The sequence below is a fragment of the Mirounga leonina genome, unplaced genomic scaffold (genome assembly GCF_011800145.1).
Source record: "Mirounga leonina isolate KUSES-001 unplaced genomic scaffold, KU_Mleo_1.0 Mir_180, whole genome shotgun sequence".
Classification (NCBI taxonomy): domain Eukaryota; kingdom Metazoa; phylum Chordata; class Mammalia; order Carnivora; family Phocidae; genus Mirounga; species Mirounga leonina.
Window position 1 is genome coordinate 34,931,935 of NW_023270469.1, and position 17,907 is coordinate 34,949,841.

Consider the following 17,907-nt stretch of genomic DNA (forward strand, 5'->3'; position numbering starts at 1 on the left):
GTTAACTAACTAGAACTTAAATAAAACTTTAAAAGAAAAGAAATAGAAAAAAGTAAAAAAGCCATGGATTTTATGTGCATTGTTCCCCTAGCGCTGGAGTTCTGCCAGTTCATTGATGGGTAAACTTGGTCTTGGCTGGCTGTTCTTACTGATCTTCTGGGGGAGGGGCCTGTTGCTGTGGTTCCCAAATGTCTTTGCTGGAGGCGGAATTGCTCCACCCTTGCCTGGTCCAGGCTAAGTAATCTGCTCGGGTTTGCTCTCGGGAGCTTTTGTTCCCTGCAAGCTTTCTGTACAGCTTTGGAGGACGAGAGTGAAAATGGCGGCCTCCCAATCTCCACCCCAGAGGAGCCAAGAATTCAGGGCCCCACTCCTCAAACCCCATAGAAAAGCAGTCAGTCACTCCCATCTCCCTGGTCTCCGGCTGCACTTCATGCTCACCCAGCCTGTGACCGAGCATTTCTGTCTCTGTCACCTGACCCCGTGTGGAGTCTCCAAGCCCAGCAGATCCCTGTGGTGCGCTCCTGCACTGCTCCTCCCGGGGGAGGAAGGGGAGTCTCCCTGGATCTGTCGCTTGTTGGGTCCCTGCTGGAGGAGCAGTGGCCCAACTGTGCCGCGGATCACGGGTTTATGGCAACCCCAAGCTGAGAGCCCATGCCTCAGCTCCGTCTCTGCAGCCGGCTTCCCCGCTCCAACACCTGGGAGCTCTGCCACACTCAGGTACTCCTGGTCTTTCTGTGACCCTGAGGGTCCTGAGACCACACTCTCCTGCGAGGGTTCCACCCCCAGCTTAGCCACCAGAATGTTGTCCCTCAGCGGAGGGACTTCTAAAAGTTCCGATTTTGTGCTCCGTGGCTCTATCACTTGCCAGAAGCGGCCAACGGGGGCCCCTCCCCCACCGTCTATCCTCCTGAATATCGCCTCAGATTCACTTCTCCGCAGGTCCTACCTTCCAGAAAGTGGTCGCTTTTCTGTTCAGAGAGTTGTTGCTATTGTTTTCTTTGATCTCCTGTTGAGTTTGTAGGTGTTCAGTTTGATCCCTATCCAGCTGAATTCCTGAGACCAGACGAAATCCAAGTCTCCTACTCATCTGCCATCTTGCTCCGCCCCCTATTTATTTATTTATTTAGTGTGGAAAGCATCTTTTTTAATTTAAATTCAATTTGCAAACATATAGTACACTTATTTGAGAGAGTGAGAGAGCATGAGTGGGGGAAAGAGCAGAGGGAGAGGGAGAAGCAGACTCCCTGATGAACAGGAAGCCCAACATGGGGGTTCAATCCTGGGACTCTGGGATCATGACCTGAGCCAAAGACAGACACTTATCTGATGGAGCCACCCAGGTGCCCCAGTCCTAGAACTTCTACTCAGGTTAATTATGAAGTTCTTCTCCTGCACGAAGCCAGTACTTAAAGCCTGGGAGAGGTGGCTGCTATTCAAATGCACAAATCTCAAGACAAAATATCACAAGGCATACAAAGAAACAGGGAAACATAGCCCGAAGGAACATAATGAAACTTCAGAAACAGACCCTAAGTAAATGCAGATCTCTAAACTGCCTGACAAAGAACTTGACTGTCATAAAGATGCTCATGAGCTAAAAGAGAACACTGATAGACAACTAAATGAAATCAGGAAAACAATGCATGAACAAAATGAGAATATCAACAAAGAGATAGAAAGTATCAAGAAGAACCAAATAAATTATGGAGCTGAAAATTACAAGAATTACGAAAGCTAAAATGAAAAATTTCTAAATTATTCTGTCCCTTTTAAAGTTTTTGGTCCACTGCCTTCTCTCTAATGACTGTACTTATAGCATGGGCTACTATATTTGTTTAACCAATATTCTATAGATAAATATTTGAATTGTTTCCAGTAGTAATGCTTTTCATTCCAAACCTGTTTAGGCATATTACTTTCAAGTCTGTTCTGTTGAAGGAGATTAAGAAAAAACATAAATCAATATGTTTAAAGAAATTATGAGATGTTTTTATTAGTTAGGACCCTAAATGATATGTGCGATGCTTTTTAAAATCAAGCTTTCTCCCCTGTTGATCTACCTCTATAGTTCTTGACACTTGGGAATCAATTTTACTAACATATTATTAAAACTAGAGGCAGCAAAATAAATTGAACAGCTTCCTTTAAGTTAGATATTTAATACTAGTGATAAGTGTGCAGAATGATTCACCAGATAACTGAGAGCAAACTAAGAGTATTCAAAATAGAAGAAATCTTGCAGATGGTACAAAGACAACTTTGACATTTAATTCAATAGCATAAAACTGAATGAAATCAGAGGGACTTTGAAATTACAGTTCCATATGGCTGCTGTTATAGGAAATCACCAGGGAATGTTACCGAGTTTGTTGAACACTACTATAATAAAAAATTATTATCATCCCAGGAAGGAAGAAAAATCATTGATTACAAAGGTAGACACTCCATTGGTGTAATTCAAATGAAATCATTGGCATATTTGTCACACTGCAGAGAACACCACCTCCAGCTTTTTCCCATCGAATTATTAATGGAGAATTGGAAATTATTTGATAAAAGGCTGAAAGGGAGCTACATTCAGCAAAACAAGTGCCAGTGACACTCAGAGAAGCAGGTGTTGATGAATAAAACATCGAGGTCATGGAGTACAATGAGGTATGTAGATGATTTGGACATACAGCTTGTGTGGACTGATTTGAGTGACACGGTGCATTCTGGGTGAAGAAAAGTAACACAATCATAGGCTTCACAAAGGAGATTTCCTGCCAGGGAATCTATAAATGATTTTTTTTTAAATATGACATTTCTTTTATAGTGATTCCTGCCTTTGAGATGCAACTTGGATCAATGAAGGATTCAAGATGAGATAGAAATGATCCTGGAAGAAGTGTCTTCCATTCTTATATTCTGGAATAAAATTCAATTAGATCTTCCCCTTGGTTCAGAGATTTCCATGTGTCTCCATACTGAGAGGCTATCATGCCTGTAGCACATCTATCAGGTGCAAGGAACGGTCTCAAAGAACTATTAAGAAAACGCACTAAAACTCTCCCACCAACCAAATTATTCAATGTACAGTGCCTTTGGTCTATGACCTAGTGAAATTCATGTCATTTTTTCTTTAATGGATGTAAATTGTCTCTTTTTCTTGCATAGTTGTGTTAGCAGTAATTTATTTGCAAGGCTTATGTGGTTGTGATACACCTTTAAATTGTGGACTATTATAGTAGGTACCAGCTCAATGCTAAGGCAGTCCCACTGTCCCCCAAGGCCAAAGTTCCCTAAGCACAAAGAATAGGTGAGCTGGATGGACTGTAAGGACTCTTGAGGTTTTTACAGTCAACAAAAATAAGAGGCTCCACCCAGTATAAACATCCAATTCCTCTTAAACTGAACATATGAATAATAAGCTCTTTCTCTTCTGTCCATTATCAATGTTGAAAAATCTTGAGATGCTTTGGTCAAAGGCTTTAGATTTCGTGCCAAATGTCCAGCTAACTAGTTCTTTTTGACAATGTTAGCATTGCTACATTTCTGAGAAGAAATGAAAACAATCTGTAGCTGACCACTCACTTTCCTGTGTACAGTATCTCATTTAATCCTTTCCAACTCCTATTACTCCCATTTTTTGCATTGAAAACTTAAAACACTTTTTATTTATTATTTATTTATTGTAATGTAAGAACCTAACATGATATCTATCTCTTAGCATATTTTTAAGGGTATAATACTATATTGTTATATATGGGCACAGGGTTGTACAGCAGAGATTTAGAACTTATATATCTTATATAAATTGTGTAACCATTGATTAGCAATTCTCCTTTTCCCCCTCCCCACAGCCCCTGGTAACTACCATTTTATTCTTTGCTTCCATGAGTTTACCCTCACTTTATATATGAAGAAAGGCAAGTTGTAAATAATTGTCCAGATCATATAACTAACAAGTGGAAAAGCCACATTGACTCCAAAGACCAATATTTCCATGACACTTCAAGACAGGTGGACTGTTTCTGTGTCAGAAAGGTGCTAAGAGCACATGCAAAACTTGTTAAGAGAGTAGTGTCATTGGCATCATTTTACAGAGGAGGAAGCACACTTGGAGAGCTAGAAACTCAGAGCTGGGGATCAAATCAAGGCAAGTTGTTCAGTCATGAAATCACTGAGATTCTGCCTCTTTCCCAAGGTGAAGAGAAAGGAGAGCCAAAGCCCCTGAAAACATAATGTTTACTTCAAATTATCCCCCAGAGAAAAGTGGTCTTGTTTTGACAGTGTCCTAAAGCCATGCTACTTTGGTACTGACCCTGAGGACGCAAGGCTCCACTGAGGCTGAAATGTCCACCTTAGAGCACCATGCCTGCAGTTCTCCTTCTGAATATAGCAAATATACCTCAAGGGGAAAAAACACAACAGAGTTTGAAAACTTGTAGGGAACAGTAGAAATGGAAACCCAAATGATCACAGCTTATTGAAGAACCCTGGTGTGTAAGAGGGCTATTCAGTCAGGAAAAATAAAGACTGAGCTGGATGGTGGAGGTTGCCTTGGTAACCAAATCCTCCTACAAGATTTAGTGGGTACCCCAAAGCTTCAAAAGAAAGTCTCATTCAATTTGAGGCATGTGCCTTCCAGTTGCAACACTCTCCACATCAGTTTGTCACTCCCTGTATTTCTCAGTCATTTCCAGCCTCATTCATTGATGACTCTCATATTTGGCTCAAATCAGCCATTCTTTTCCTATAGTCCACCCTGTCAGATCAAAGGTTCAAAAAGCTCTCTTTCCATCTGTGAAATTCTATCACTTAAGTTGGTTCACTGAATAACCCCCCACCAGACCTATTCTTCAACCTCATGGAAACTTCTAACCACTAACTCTTACCTTCTTTCTCCCTCTCCATCAGTCTCCTCTTCTCCCTATGCCAGCTAGTCCATAAGGAACATAACTAGTGCCTATATTTTGCCTCCTTTCTGTCCTTTTAAAGCACCTACCTTGACTCCATCCTCCAGTGAATTTGACTACTGCTTTCTCCATGGCTGCATCTGGACTGCTGGGCACCTGAGGAGAAAATTACACAAGTGGGTCATTGGTACCACTAGAAACTCATGATCACCAATCTCGACAGTCCAGGAAGCCTACAATGTTCTCCTGGTCAGTTCATACTCCTATTATTTTCAACCTTTTTTCATCTTCTTAAATCTCAGACTCTTTTGCCTCTCTCGTAACTGTTTATCCTCAAAACCAAATATGCAAATATTCCTGCACTAGCACTAAAGCATCTGTCCTTGGGGCCCCACTGAGATCTTCTTTACAGGTAGGTGCACCCACTCCCCAGTTGCTGTGGAAGTTGGCAGCTAATGGCTTGTGCCTGCACCCTTCTCTGGAAGATTGCCCTTGGACTATGGAAGCTGCCTCACCCAGAGATACTTGGGAGGTTATGCACCCCACCCCACTTCCAAGAGGGTAGCCATTGGCTACCTGACAGACTGATGCAGCCCTCTTGCCTCAAAGATAAACTCAGTGGAAACAGTTCACATGCCAGAGCTCCTTGAGGGATCATGCTGAGGCTGGATTTCTGAAACCATACTTCTACCTAGCTTTTGCTCTGCAAAATCCTGCTTCCCATACTCCCTTACACATTTTTCTTGAGAAAACTCCCTCAGTAAATCAGTTGCACAGAAACCCCCTGGGCTCTGCTTCTAAGGAACTTGACCTAAGATACTCATCAACTTTTTTCTCCTTTCCTCCTACTGGAACTGAGTGATCCCTGCTCCTATTCAAGACCAACGCTTCCTCCTGTGTTCTGGACCCTGTACTGTTCCGTCTTGCCAGGAACTTCGCACAATCAATAATCCTTTTTCTTTTTCTTGGCTTCTTTCTATCAGGACTGAAACAAGCTCAAGCCTCTCCCATCTTAAAAAATAAACCTTCCCTCAACCCATCTCCTTTCTAGGTACTGCCTCTCTCCCTTTTCTCTTTCACAGCCAAACTTCAGCATTAAGTTGTTGGAGTTTTTAAATAATATTTTCATAGCTACATTTCTCCCTCATGTGTAGAAGATAAAGGGTCCACATTACAGAAAGATTAGAGATTTTGGAGGACTCAAGATATGGCCAGAAGAAAGCTCTTTAAGGAGGTGCCTGCCACTATAATTGTTATTTCGAGCTTTTCTGGCATATGAGCTGGTGAAAACAGCCCTGTAGTGCTGTTTACATATATCTCCTCCATTCCCTCACCTCCTACTCTTTTTGCAACCCATTCCAATCTGTTTTCTTCCCCCTGCCACTTTCCTTCTGACCTCCCTGTTGCTAAATCTAATGGACACGTTTCAGTTTCCATCCTACTTGATTTCTCTCCTTCATTTCTTTTTCTCTTTCTTTGTATTGCTCCTGCTTGTCTAGCTGCTCCTGCTCCTAGTTTGTTTGGTTCCTTTGCTCCTGCTTTGGTTCCTTTTCCAGTTCCTCTTCCTTTCAACACCCATTAGATAATAGTATCTCTCAGAAATCTGTCTGGAACTTTTTTTTTTCACTCTCCATGTGCCCTAAGTAATGTTGTGCAGTTCCAAGGTTTTAACCACTGTCTCCATACAATGCATGTCCAAATATCCAGCCCGGGTTGTTTCTCTGAACTCCAGACTTATGTATGCGACAGACTTTGCCACATCTCCATGTAAATACTTTAAATATGCCTTAAACAGAATATGTCCAGAATTAAATGCACAGTTTTTCTATCCAAACTGCTCCACTGCAATCTTGATAACCTTAAGAAGTGGCACCACCACCCACATAATCTCTCAAGTCAATAATTTATGAGTCAGTTGTTAGTCCACCCCAATCTCATTTCAATCAATGAAATGAGTCCTATTAGTTCAATCTATTAAATATCTCTCAAATATATCCCATTCTACACATTCCCCCATGACAGTATGCTATTTTAGCTATCATTTGTTTGTCTGAAGTATTGCAATAATCTCTACATCAATACTTATAATCATTATATCAATTGGGGGTTAGTTGCAGGAAGTAGAAATCATTTTAACTTTTAAGTATAAAGGGATTTAATGTAGAAAACAAGAAGCTTGCACAATTCTGGATAGACTGGAAGACTCTCAGATAGGCTTCCCGAAATAACCTCCATAATAATACAACAGAATGAGCCCATCAGGGGAACTGCTTCTCTACCACAGTTAGGAAGGCAGTCAGCACTGGCACTGTTGACCTTAGATGTGACCTAAGGGTCACAAAGCCAGTGAAGCTGCCTCTTGTCACCATTTTGCTGGTGTCTGACCCTGGACTGCTGCTTCAGAAAAGCCAATGACCACAACCAATCTTGCCAGCTGAGAGCACCTTCTGAATCTCCACGATGCATGTAATTGATAGTATCTTATCTGCTCCAGAACCTGAGCTATAACCTGATCTTCAGCAGCCTCTGCAGTACAGGAAAGCATATTTGAGGGAAGCTGAATTGGACACTGAGTCAGCCAACTCCCCAACAGCTGCCGCAATCTTCCCATTGCCCCCCCCCATATCTCCCTTCCCCTACAGCCCCTTTTCTTCTCTGCTGCCGTAACAAAGCTTTTAAAAGCACAAGATGGATCATTAAATCCTTTTTAAAACTCATCAATTGTTTTCCATTGCTTGCAAAATACAATCCAAATTCCTCATTGTGGCCGACAAGGCCATATATAGTGTTTATCATGTGCTTACTATGTGCCAGACACTGTGCTAAGTGAATTTTGTGAATTATCTCATTTAATCCTCAAAATAAGTCTATGGCTCAGATACATTATCCTAGTTTCACAATCTTAGAGATGTTAAGTAAATTCTCAAGGCCACCCATTTGGGAGGCAAGGCAATCAGCCTTTCTGACTGACTCTCATGCACTTAGTTCCATGCCATATTATCTCCATCAACACAAGCCCTGGCAATGTCTATAGTCTTGTTTCTTACCACTGCCTCTCTCACTCCCTATGATCAGCCCATGCTGGCCACCCTCAGTCCTGGAAGACATTGCCTCCACAACTTTGAACTTAATCATTCTTTTCCTGGAATGTTCTTCTTCCCCTTTCTCTCTAGCTCATGTCTGCTCATTCTTCAGGACAACTCAGCCAAATACCCCTTCCTCTGAGGAGCTGCTCCTGACCCCTTGGAGGATGCTGAGTCTCCTAATTACCCCCTCTTGGGGTATCCACCCACATCTCCTCTACTGCAGCACTCCACACACATGGAGTTCCCACTAAATTATTTAATATTCCTTTATTTAATGTTTGTCTTCCTCACAAAACTGCATGATGAGCCACGTGACTCATATTCATCACTCTCTCCCAGGCACCTAGAACTTTGCCTATGATAAAATGGGTACTCAATACATATTTATAAACTGACTGACTTATTAGTAAAGGAAAAGAAATTTTAAAAAAATTTTCAACCTGTAGAACATGCATTAATTAATTTGTTTATTATTATTTTTTGGTAGTTTCAAGTTTTTATTTAAATTCCAGTTAGTTAACATATAGTGTAATATTAATTTTGGGAGTAGAATTTAGTTACTCATCACTTACATACAACACCCAGTTCATCATCACAAGTGCCCCCTAAATACTCATCACCCATTTAATCCATCCCCCCCTGCCCACCTCCCCTCCAGCAACCCTCAGTTTGTTCACTATAGTTAAGGATCTGTTTTATGGTTTGCTTCCTTTCCCCCCCATGTTCATCTGTTTCATTTCTTTTTTTTTTAGATTTTTTTAAAATTTTATTTTATTATGTTAGTCACCATACATTACGTCATTAGTTTTTGATGTAGTATTCCATGATTCATTGTTTGCGTATAACACCCAGTGCTCCATGCAATATGTGCCCTCCTCAGTTCATCTGTTTCATTTCTTAAACTCCACATATAAGTGAAATCATATGGTATTTGTCTTTCTCTGACTGACATATTTCACTTAGCATAATACACTCTAGCTCCATCTACATCATTGCAAATGGCAAGATTTCAATTTTTTGATGGCTGAGTAATATTCCATCAGAAATATATATATCTCACAACTTCTTTATCCATTCATCAGTCAATAGACATTTGGGCTGTTTCCATAATTTGGCTACTGTTGATAATGCTGCTATAAACATCAGGGTGCATGTATCCCTTCAAATCAGTATTTTTGTATTCTTTGGGTAAATACCTAGTAATGCAATTGCTGGGTCATAGGGTAGTTCTATTTTTAACTGTTTGAGAACCTCCATACTGTTTCCCAGAGTGGCTGCATCAGTTTGCATTCCAGAAATTTTTAAATTTTTAAAACTTAATTATCTTAAATAGGGTGACAAAAATAAAAACAGTTCAACAAAAAGTATGGACAAACTCCCCATAAGAAGGAACAGGAATGGCTAAGGGATGTGAGAGCTGTTTGCAGACACCATTGATTTCCTGAGTCCATGTAGGTGCAGAATGCAGGGGAGATAGAAATGGGGCTACAATGTGTTTGGATCCTTATGTGCAGCCCTGGTTCTCACTCCATGCCCACCTTTAAGCAGGACTCAACTGTCACACATTCCAGAATAAGATCTCCATGAAAAAATGCTATATTTCCAAGAGGTTAGGGTGAGGGGGAAGGAGGTTAGATTTCATACCATGTAACCAAACTTCATAAATATTTCCTTTAAACATCTCTGATCTATCTGCAAAGTTCTCTCCAGCTACTAGCCAACTGATCGACCCTTTCTTCTCTAGAATAGCCCTTCCCACAGCTTCCCCAATCATGCTAGACCCTTCTTACCAGATACTACTCATATTTTGTGTGTTCTTGTCTTCCTTTTTGGCAGTGATATTCACTCTCTCAGCTTCTCCTGGGAGCATCCTTACACTCAGCCCGTGCTCAATAACAAAGCCTCCTCCTTGGGATCCACTTCCCCTAGAAGGCAAGGTGGATTGTAAATATAGTGAGGATATTTTGGGGGACATCAAAGCAGTATAACTTTTGTCCCTGATAATCCTTTGTCCCTAGTCATTATGTGCACAAACATCAAGAACTATGCCTGAAAATATCATAGTTTCTTTCATGGTGTAGCAAGGATACTCCCACTTCTGCTATTAAGCCTCAGCCATGAGATTCAGTATTATGGGAATAGGGTAAGTTCTTTCCAAAGAGAAAGTGTGAGATAAAACACCCCTTCCACCATAGAGAAGTGTGGAAACAAGTAGGGAGAAGATGATAGACACATGTCCTCACTATTTTCCTCATTGGGTGGAAGCTTTGCTGGAGTTATGGAAATAATCTGATAGGTAAGGAGGAGCCAATATCATCATAGGGCTGTGGTTGGAAGGTAGCATACTTCAGTGGACATTGCTTGGAGGAAAACTACACATACATGGTCACACCCAGTGTGGCACAGGAGGATGCAGCATCTCAGTTTGAGGAGTCAGATAGAACAGTCTCTCTCAAGCTTGTACATGGGCTGCAGGGGACCCAGAATTTCCTACATATTCTTGTGAAGGAGACAAAGGGTACAGAAAAGACTATTGGTGTAGTGAAGGCCTCAGTCAGGAAAAGGAAGTTGTCAAGGGTGGGACCTCAGTGACCAGAGGCAATGACAATGGTACCTAAGCAAACACCAGTTCCGTCATCAGACCAGCTCAGCCATGCTACAGCGAAGATCAGAGAAAGAAGACAGCTTGTGAACCAGGTGTCACAAGCTTCATGCCAGGAGGACTCAAAGTTTTCTCCATACCTGGAAGTAAGGAAGGAGAGAGAAAGAAGAAATGGCTTTGAATCAATCAAATATTTACCCAATAGGGACTGTTCTAAACTTAAAAAGATTCTTTAGATAACCCAAGCTGGAGAAACCATTTGGCACCCTTAAAGTTTGTTACCTACCTCCTACTCCCTCTGCACTCCCTCTAACCTACCCTCAACACTCCCTCTGTACTCCCTCTAACCTACCCTCAACAAAGAAGTCTAGAGACCTGTGTGGTCTTGTAGCACCAAGGGCAGCTGACAATACTTAGAGGGACCTCATCCTTCAGGACTGAGACATAAGTCATTGGGAAAAAAAGCCCAGGTTCCCATGGTCTCGACAGGGATTCTGAGGGAAGCCATGACAGAGCACACCTCCTGACTTTACCTGAATGGTTGGATATTAATGAGACAGCATGCTCAAATCTTGCAGTGTAGTTGCTGCCTATAGCTGGAAAGTTGTAAAACAAACAAACAAACAAACAAAAACAAGCCCAGTTACATTTTGAAGCCCATTTAATTGTTTCTAGCAGTGAGCCCTTATTCTGGAAGAAGATGAGGGAGGTGGCCAGCTGCTATTTCACATGGAGAACACAGCCTGCCAAAGACACCCAGCAGAAAAGGACAAGCATTTTGGAAGGCCATCAGGCTGCAGCTTGTCTGCACAGCAATTAGACCATGACATTGAATGAAGACAAGTAAAGCAAGAATGAAGGACCCAGGCATGGGCTCAGTTTTAATGCTATTGCCATGGTTTTTTTCTGGTGGTCTTTATAACATGGTCAGTGCTGGGGTGGAAGGGAGAGGGTACAGTTAGGAAGGGCTGAGCTGTTGAAAGGACAAAACTGCCAGGAGCGGCAGCTCTGGAAATGCCACTTCAGCTGTTTAAATGCTATGGTTGGTTGTACAGAATGATTGTTATCTTGAGGCCTAAATTCTGCTGATTCAATTGCTCTTATTTGGATTTTCGAATTATTCCTGACAAGATAATAAGTCTCTTTCAAAACATTAAATCGGATAAATCTCCCGGCTGGAGGTCTCTAGTTCGATTTAATTTTCTGCAGATATTCTAAAGACCTAATGAGAAATCAGAATGGAAGGGCTTAATTGGAATTCCTCTAATTCCCCAACACAAGGTCCCAAGTTAAAGAACTTGGAAGCAGTGGCCATGCAGCCATGTGTTCCCTTTCTCTCACTCTCTCTTTCTCTGGGTCTAGCTGAGTAAGTCCCACTCCTGACCTTTAGACCATCTTGTTAAACTTCACAGTCTATGGATGGCTGAACATTAATTACAGAGCTTGATTTTTGCTTGTTTTTGTAGCCAATTTTAATACACTCCCAGTTTTCTCTAGATCTATTTAAGGCTGCATGTTATGTCTTCTGCTGAGCTGCATGGACATAGCAAATCAGATGTGAATTTTCAGAGCTGCTGTTCTATAGAACTTGGAGATCTGAGAACTGAGCCTGTAAAGTCTCTGAGAATACATCTCCACACAACATCCCCATGAGGTAGCTGCTATGATTATCTTCATTTTATACATGAGCAAGTAGGCTTAAAGAGAAGTCATTTATCCAAGGCCACACATTTATTCGGGAGAGTGTGTTTGGGGAGTGGAGCACAGATCTGAGTCTAGATCTATGTGCTTCCCAAATTTACCCTCTCATTACCCCAAGAATAGACCATCTAAGTTATAAAAAAAATTGCTTTTAATGAAGTTTCAGGAGAGCATGTTATGGCTTTAGATAACAGAGCACAATCCTTGTCATCCATCCATCCATAGAGAATAATTCTTCAATTGCTTGTAGGACCCTTTACAGAGATGGACAATGAGGCAGGAGGAAGGAGAATGGGGTGTAATTTCCTCACCAAAAAGTTGCTGTCATCCAGACAGACTGGGAGAGAGACTGACTTGACAGTACCTGCCTACCTTCATGTTCCTCGGATTATGAGAGAAGACAGAGGAGTCACATTAGTTGCTCTTGGCAAAGCTCCTGCTTCATTGAAGATGATATTGACCACTTTAATAGTCCTGGGCCAAATATAAAGAGTGTCTCACTACAGAACCAAGTCAACAGACAAAAGAACACCTATCCAACAGGTTTTATTTTCTCCCCAGTTGCCACCTGGGCTGACAACTCCACCCCACCCCCCAGATGACAGATACTTCTGTAGCCTGATATTAATAGCCATCTGAGATTAATAGAACCAGGAAGGTAAAGACCAGCCAGCAACTGCTTTGAGTGGTAATTTTAAGTGTGGAGCTTGCTCTTGCTCTATCACTTCTTAACTTTTATCACCAGCCATGAAAATACTGCAAAAAAAGATGCTCTGCCTGTACACTCAGGCTGGGCTTGCTCACAAGACTTCACTATAAATATAAGATGGCCTGTACCCCTTGCTTTTAAATACATAGTGAGGGAGTGCAGTGATAATGGGTAGAAGGAGCTGACTTTGACTTAATCAGCATAAAAACTTTAAAAATAAAGAAAGCTGTCAAGAAATTTCATTTTAGGGGACAGTGGCTTCCTCATAAAAAGGTGACTAAGACCTTGGAAGTTTCAGCACCTGTGTCTGGAGCTGTAAGAGCAGGCTCTCCCCGGTACCTCTATATATTTATGCCCACTCCCTACCCTACAACCCAATTTTCACCCTTCACTTGCTTTGGCTCTTTGGTGAAAGGAATAGCTTCCCCTAGTCTTCTGTATCTATCCAAGGAGCCATCAGACAGTGAAAATACTTCAAATAGTAACATCACAGCAAGCAAACAAGCAAGGATCTCTGAGGGAAGGTGCTGTCATTTATGGGGGTGCTATGATGCTGTGGGTTGGGACTTGATATTGTTGGCATTCAGATCATGGCTGGGTCAAACTCCTTATAAGCCATTTATTATTTATACCCCTAACTACTTTCCAAAAGACGTGACGTAGCTTATAGCAAAAGACACATATCCTGTAAAAACAACTCAAATGATAAGACATTGATAAATATGGAAAGAGACAAAACAAAAAATATTATTGTATAAGCCTAAACTACAATATGTATAAAATGTTACTTTGAGTTTTCTGACATCCAAGGTGAAAAAGGAACCATGTTAAGTTGCATAATTTTCAACATCTAATTTTAAAAGCACATTATGTTAGGGCATAGGGGCTACTTAGTTTTACTTTGTTCCATGGCTGCCCATCATATATCAAGCAAAGGCCAAACAAAACAGGTTAAGCAGTCTCTGCCTTAAATGAAACTTAAAGTGGCCACAATATATATTTTTTTCAAACAGTAACATCCTCTGGTCATTTATTGGTAAACTCTCAGTAGAATTCTGGATGAGAATTAATTTCATTAAACTATTCCTTGTAGGACTGGAGAACAGTTGTCTGGTAGCAATAGCTGAAGCATACTTCTGAGCTTTGTTGGAAGGAGCAAGGAGATCACTTATTATTTCCAAAGGTCTGCTTACAATAGGGCATGACCATATTCCAGACAACACTGACATGGGAATCAGGATTCCTGGGTTCTTGTCCCAGCTGGACAAGTAAAATGACCATGACCTTACCTCTGAGTTTCACTTTCCCCATCTATTCAACCCTGAGAGGGTTGAAATTGTTCAGAGGTTCTCAACTCTGGCTGCATATTAGAATCACCTGGAGGAACTTTTAAACATGCATATGCATGGCCCCCTCCACATGTAAATTAATAACTTTTAATTTCCTAGGGGTAGAGCCCAGGCACTGGTGTTAAAAACACCTCAGGATATTCCCATATGCGGTCTGGACTGAGATCCCTGGATGGGATTATCTCTAAAAGACCTCTTCAGAGCTGTGCTTCCATAGAGACATTCCTATTTTGAGGGATACCTCAATTAATGATTCCCCTGGGCATGGAGCTCTTTCTTGCAGTCAGCTAGGTTAAAAAGAACAAACCAGAAAGTTCCTTATAAATCATGCAAAATGAGCTGCCTGCTTATGCAGCTGCACGACAAAAATACCTCAGTGTACAATGTCTATTTCTCCCTTCTTGTTGATGATAAACAGCACCCCTCTAATGCAGAGCATGAGCTACATCATCTATGACCTCAGTCTACCTTTCTGGTTTCCTCCTCTTCCCACTGGTCCCTCTTACCTCACTTCACACTCCAGATCCTTCCCCCTGTATATATGGAGAAGGAGCTGACTAGCAGGGCTTCACCCACAATGGTTGGCTGACTGAACACTGATAAAACACTAAATTGTTCAACTTGCATTTTGAGTAAACATTAATTCAGCATGTATGTGGCAAAGGCTGGGTTAGGCATGTCCCCTGCTTCATTTTAAATATTTTATTAACCAATCAAACAAGTTTCTTTCCATTGTGTTAAATTCATACAAAATGAAATGCAAATGTTTTTATTTTCTAAAAAACATGTATCCTCACAGATTTCTCTCTCTTACTCCATATGTATATTCATACAGAGATGTCTGGAAACATGTTCACCAAGTGTTAATATTAGTCATTTCTAGGCAGTGGGAGTTTAGTTAATTTGTTGCTTCAATATTTGTTCTTTTCTGTCTTGTTTGCATTTTTTTTTCTTTTTACCTTTTGACCGCCTTCATCTGTTTATCCCACCCCCTATGCTTTACCTCTGGCATCATCAATCTGTTCTTTTTATCTATGAGCTTCGGTGGGTTTTTTTGTTTGGTTTGGTTTGGTTTTTTAGATGCCACATATAAGAGAGATCATATGGTATTTGTCTTTCTCTGTCTGATTATTTTACTTAGCATAACGTTTGCATTTTTTAACATGATCATGTATTATGTTTAAAAAAATCATGACTTGAAAAAAGTCAATGACTATGGGTCCATGATGAGTTCAAGATAACTCTGAAATTATATGCAATATTTTATGTATCATACGTATTTACATTTTTTTTCTGGAAAGTGTGTCATATTTTCATTTGGTTATCAGAAGTGTTTATGACTCCAGAATGTAATTCTGTGCCTTCTGCATTTCTTATACCTTCAGTTTTTAAGCTTCTGGCTAATAATATAGCTTTCAACTATCAACTAAATTCTAGGCACTGAACCAAGTACTTTATATGTATTGTTTAACTTTATATGGTAGGTATTATCAATTCCATGTTGTGGAGGAGAAATGAGGATCAGGGATGCTCAGTTACTTGCCCAAGATCACACAGCAAGTAGGGGAGGAATTTGTAATCTGAACCAAGTTCTGTCTCAGTATGAAGTTTATACTTGCTCTACAGCATCCATCTACCTCATCAGATAAGTCAACAGAAGTCATTCATCTGCCATTATTTGAGAGCCTGCAGTGAGTTGGCAATGTCCCAGGTGCTGGGGCACAGCAGTGAACATTGGACAAAAATCTTTGCTTTTCTGGAGTTGATATTTTATAAATAGCTCAACACAGTTTTAAAATAGGTTTGTATTATTTAATTTGGTCATTATAAGCATCCTCCAAGGCAGGCAAAGGATTTCCAGTTTTATAGACAAGCTAAACAAAATCAGAGAAAAATTAGAGAGTTATCCAAGTTAGGTAGCTACTGGGTAATGGACTCAGAATATCAAATCTGACAGGATGCTAAGTCTTAACTTTAAGTTTAAAAAATATATATTTTATAATTTGATTATATACTAATAGCAAATAGTGGTAGTGGTAGAATATAAAAGGTAAAGGTAAAGTTTGTCCTCATTGGTGGCCAGTCTCACATGATAAAAGTCATTGGAATTGTGCAACAGAATAAGGTTTTCCTTACCTCACTCCCACTTTCCCTTTCAGGGTCCTCCTTTCCATTCTCATGCTCCTAATTTGTCACCCATGGTCCTCAGCTTATTCTCAATTGTTTAAGCACAGCTATCTGTCCTAATAGTTCTACTCCAACCCCTAAAGTCAGGGGTCAGATGATAATACTTGGCATGATATCTCTATGCAGTCATTGATCACTGAATACCTAGAGGATGCTGAGCATAGTGCAAGTGTGGGGAAGTATGTACGTAAAGATATGGCCCAAGTCCTCTCCCAACAGGGGTCTGTATTTGCATCTTAATTTGGGATTTATTAAGCCTAAAGGACTTTAAGACCTAAAAAACAGATCTCAAAGGGTGAATTTTTAGGTATATTTATTTATTTAGTTAGATAATTCATTAAGGTATAACTGACATACAATATACTAGTAGTATCAGGTGTTCATCGTAGTGATTTGATATGTTTACACATTACAAAATGATCCCCACAGTCATCCAATCACCATCTGTCACCATTTCAAGTTATTACAATATTATTGAACATAATCTCTGTGCTGTACATTACATCCCCATGACTTTTATTTTTATAACTGCAAGTTTGTACCACTTTATGCCCTTTACCCATTTCATCTGTTCCCAACCCCCCTCTCATAATCAATAATTTGTTTCCTGTATCTATCAGTCATATTTCCATTTTGTTTGTTATCTTTTTTAGATTCCATGTATAAGGGAAATCATATGGTATTTTTCTTCCTATGTAGGATTTATTTCACTTAGCTTAATACCTACTAGGTCCATCCATGTTTATCCTTTTTCATGACTGAGTGATATTCCATTGTGTATATACCACATCTTTTTTTTATTAATTTTTTATTATGATATGTTAATCACCATACATTACATCATTAGTTTTTGATGTAGTGTTCTAATATTCATTGTTTGCATATAACACCCAGTGGCCCAAGCAGTATGTGCCCTCTTTAATACCCATAACCAGGTTAACCCATCCCCCCACCACCCTCCCCTCTAGAACCCTCAGTTTGTTTCTCAGAGTCCATAGTATCTCATGGTTCGTCTCCCCCTCCAATTTCCCCCCTTCATTCTTCCCCTCCTGCTATCTTCTTTCTTTTAACATATAATGTATTATTTGTTTCAGAGATACAGCTCTGTGATTCAACAGTCTTATACAATTCACAGCGTTTACCATAGCACATACCCTCCCCAATGTCTATCACCCAGCCACCCCATCCCTCCCACCCCCCACCACTCCAGCAATGCTCAGTTTGTTTCCTGAGATTGAGAATTCCTCATATCAGTGAGGTCATATGATACATGTCGTTCTCTGACTAACTTATTTCGCTCAGGATAATACCCTCCAGTTCCATCCACGTCGTTACAAATGGCAAGATTTCAGGGTTTTTTGATGGCTGCATAATA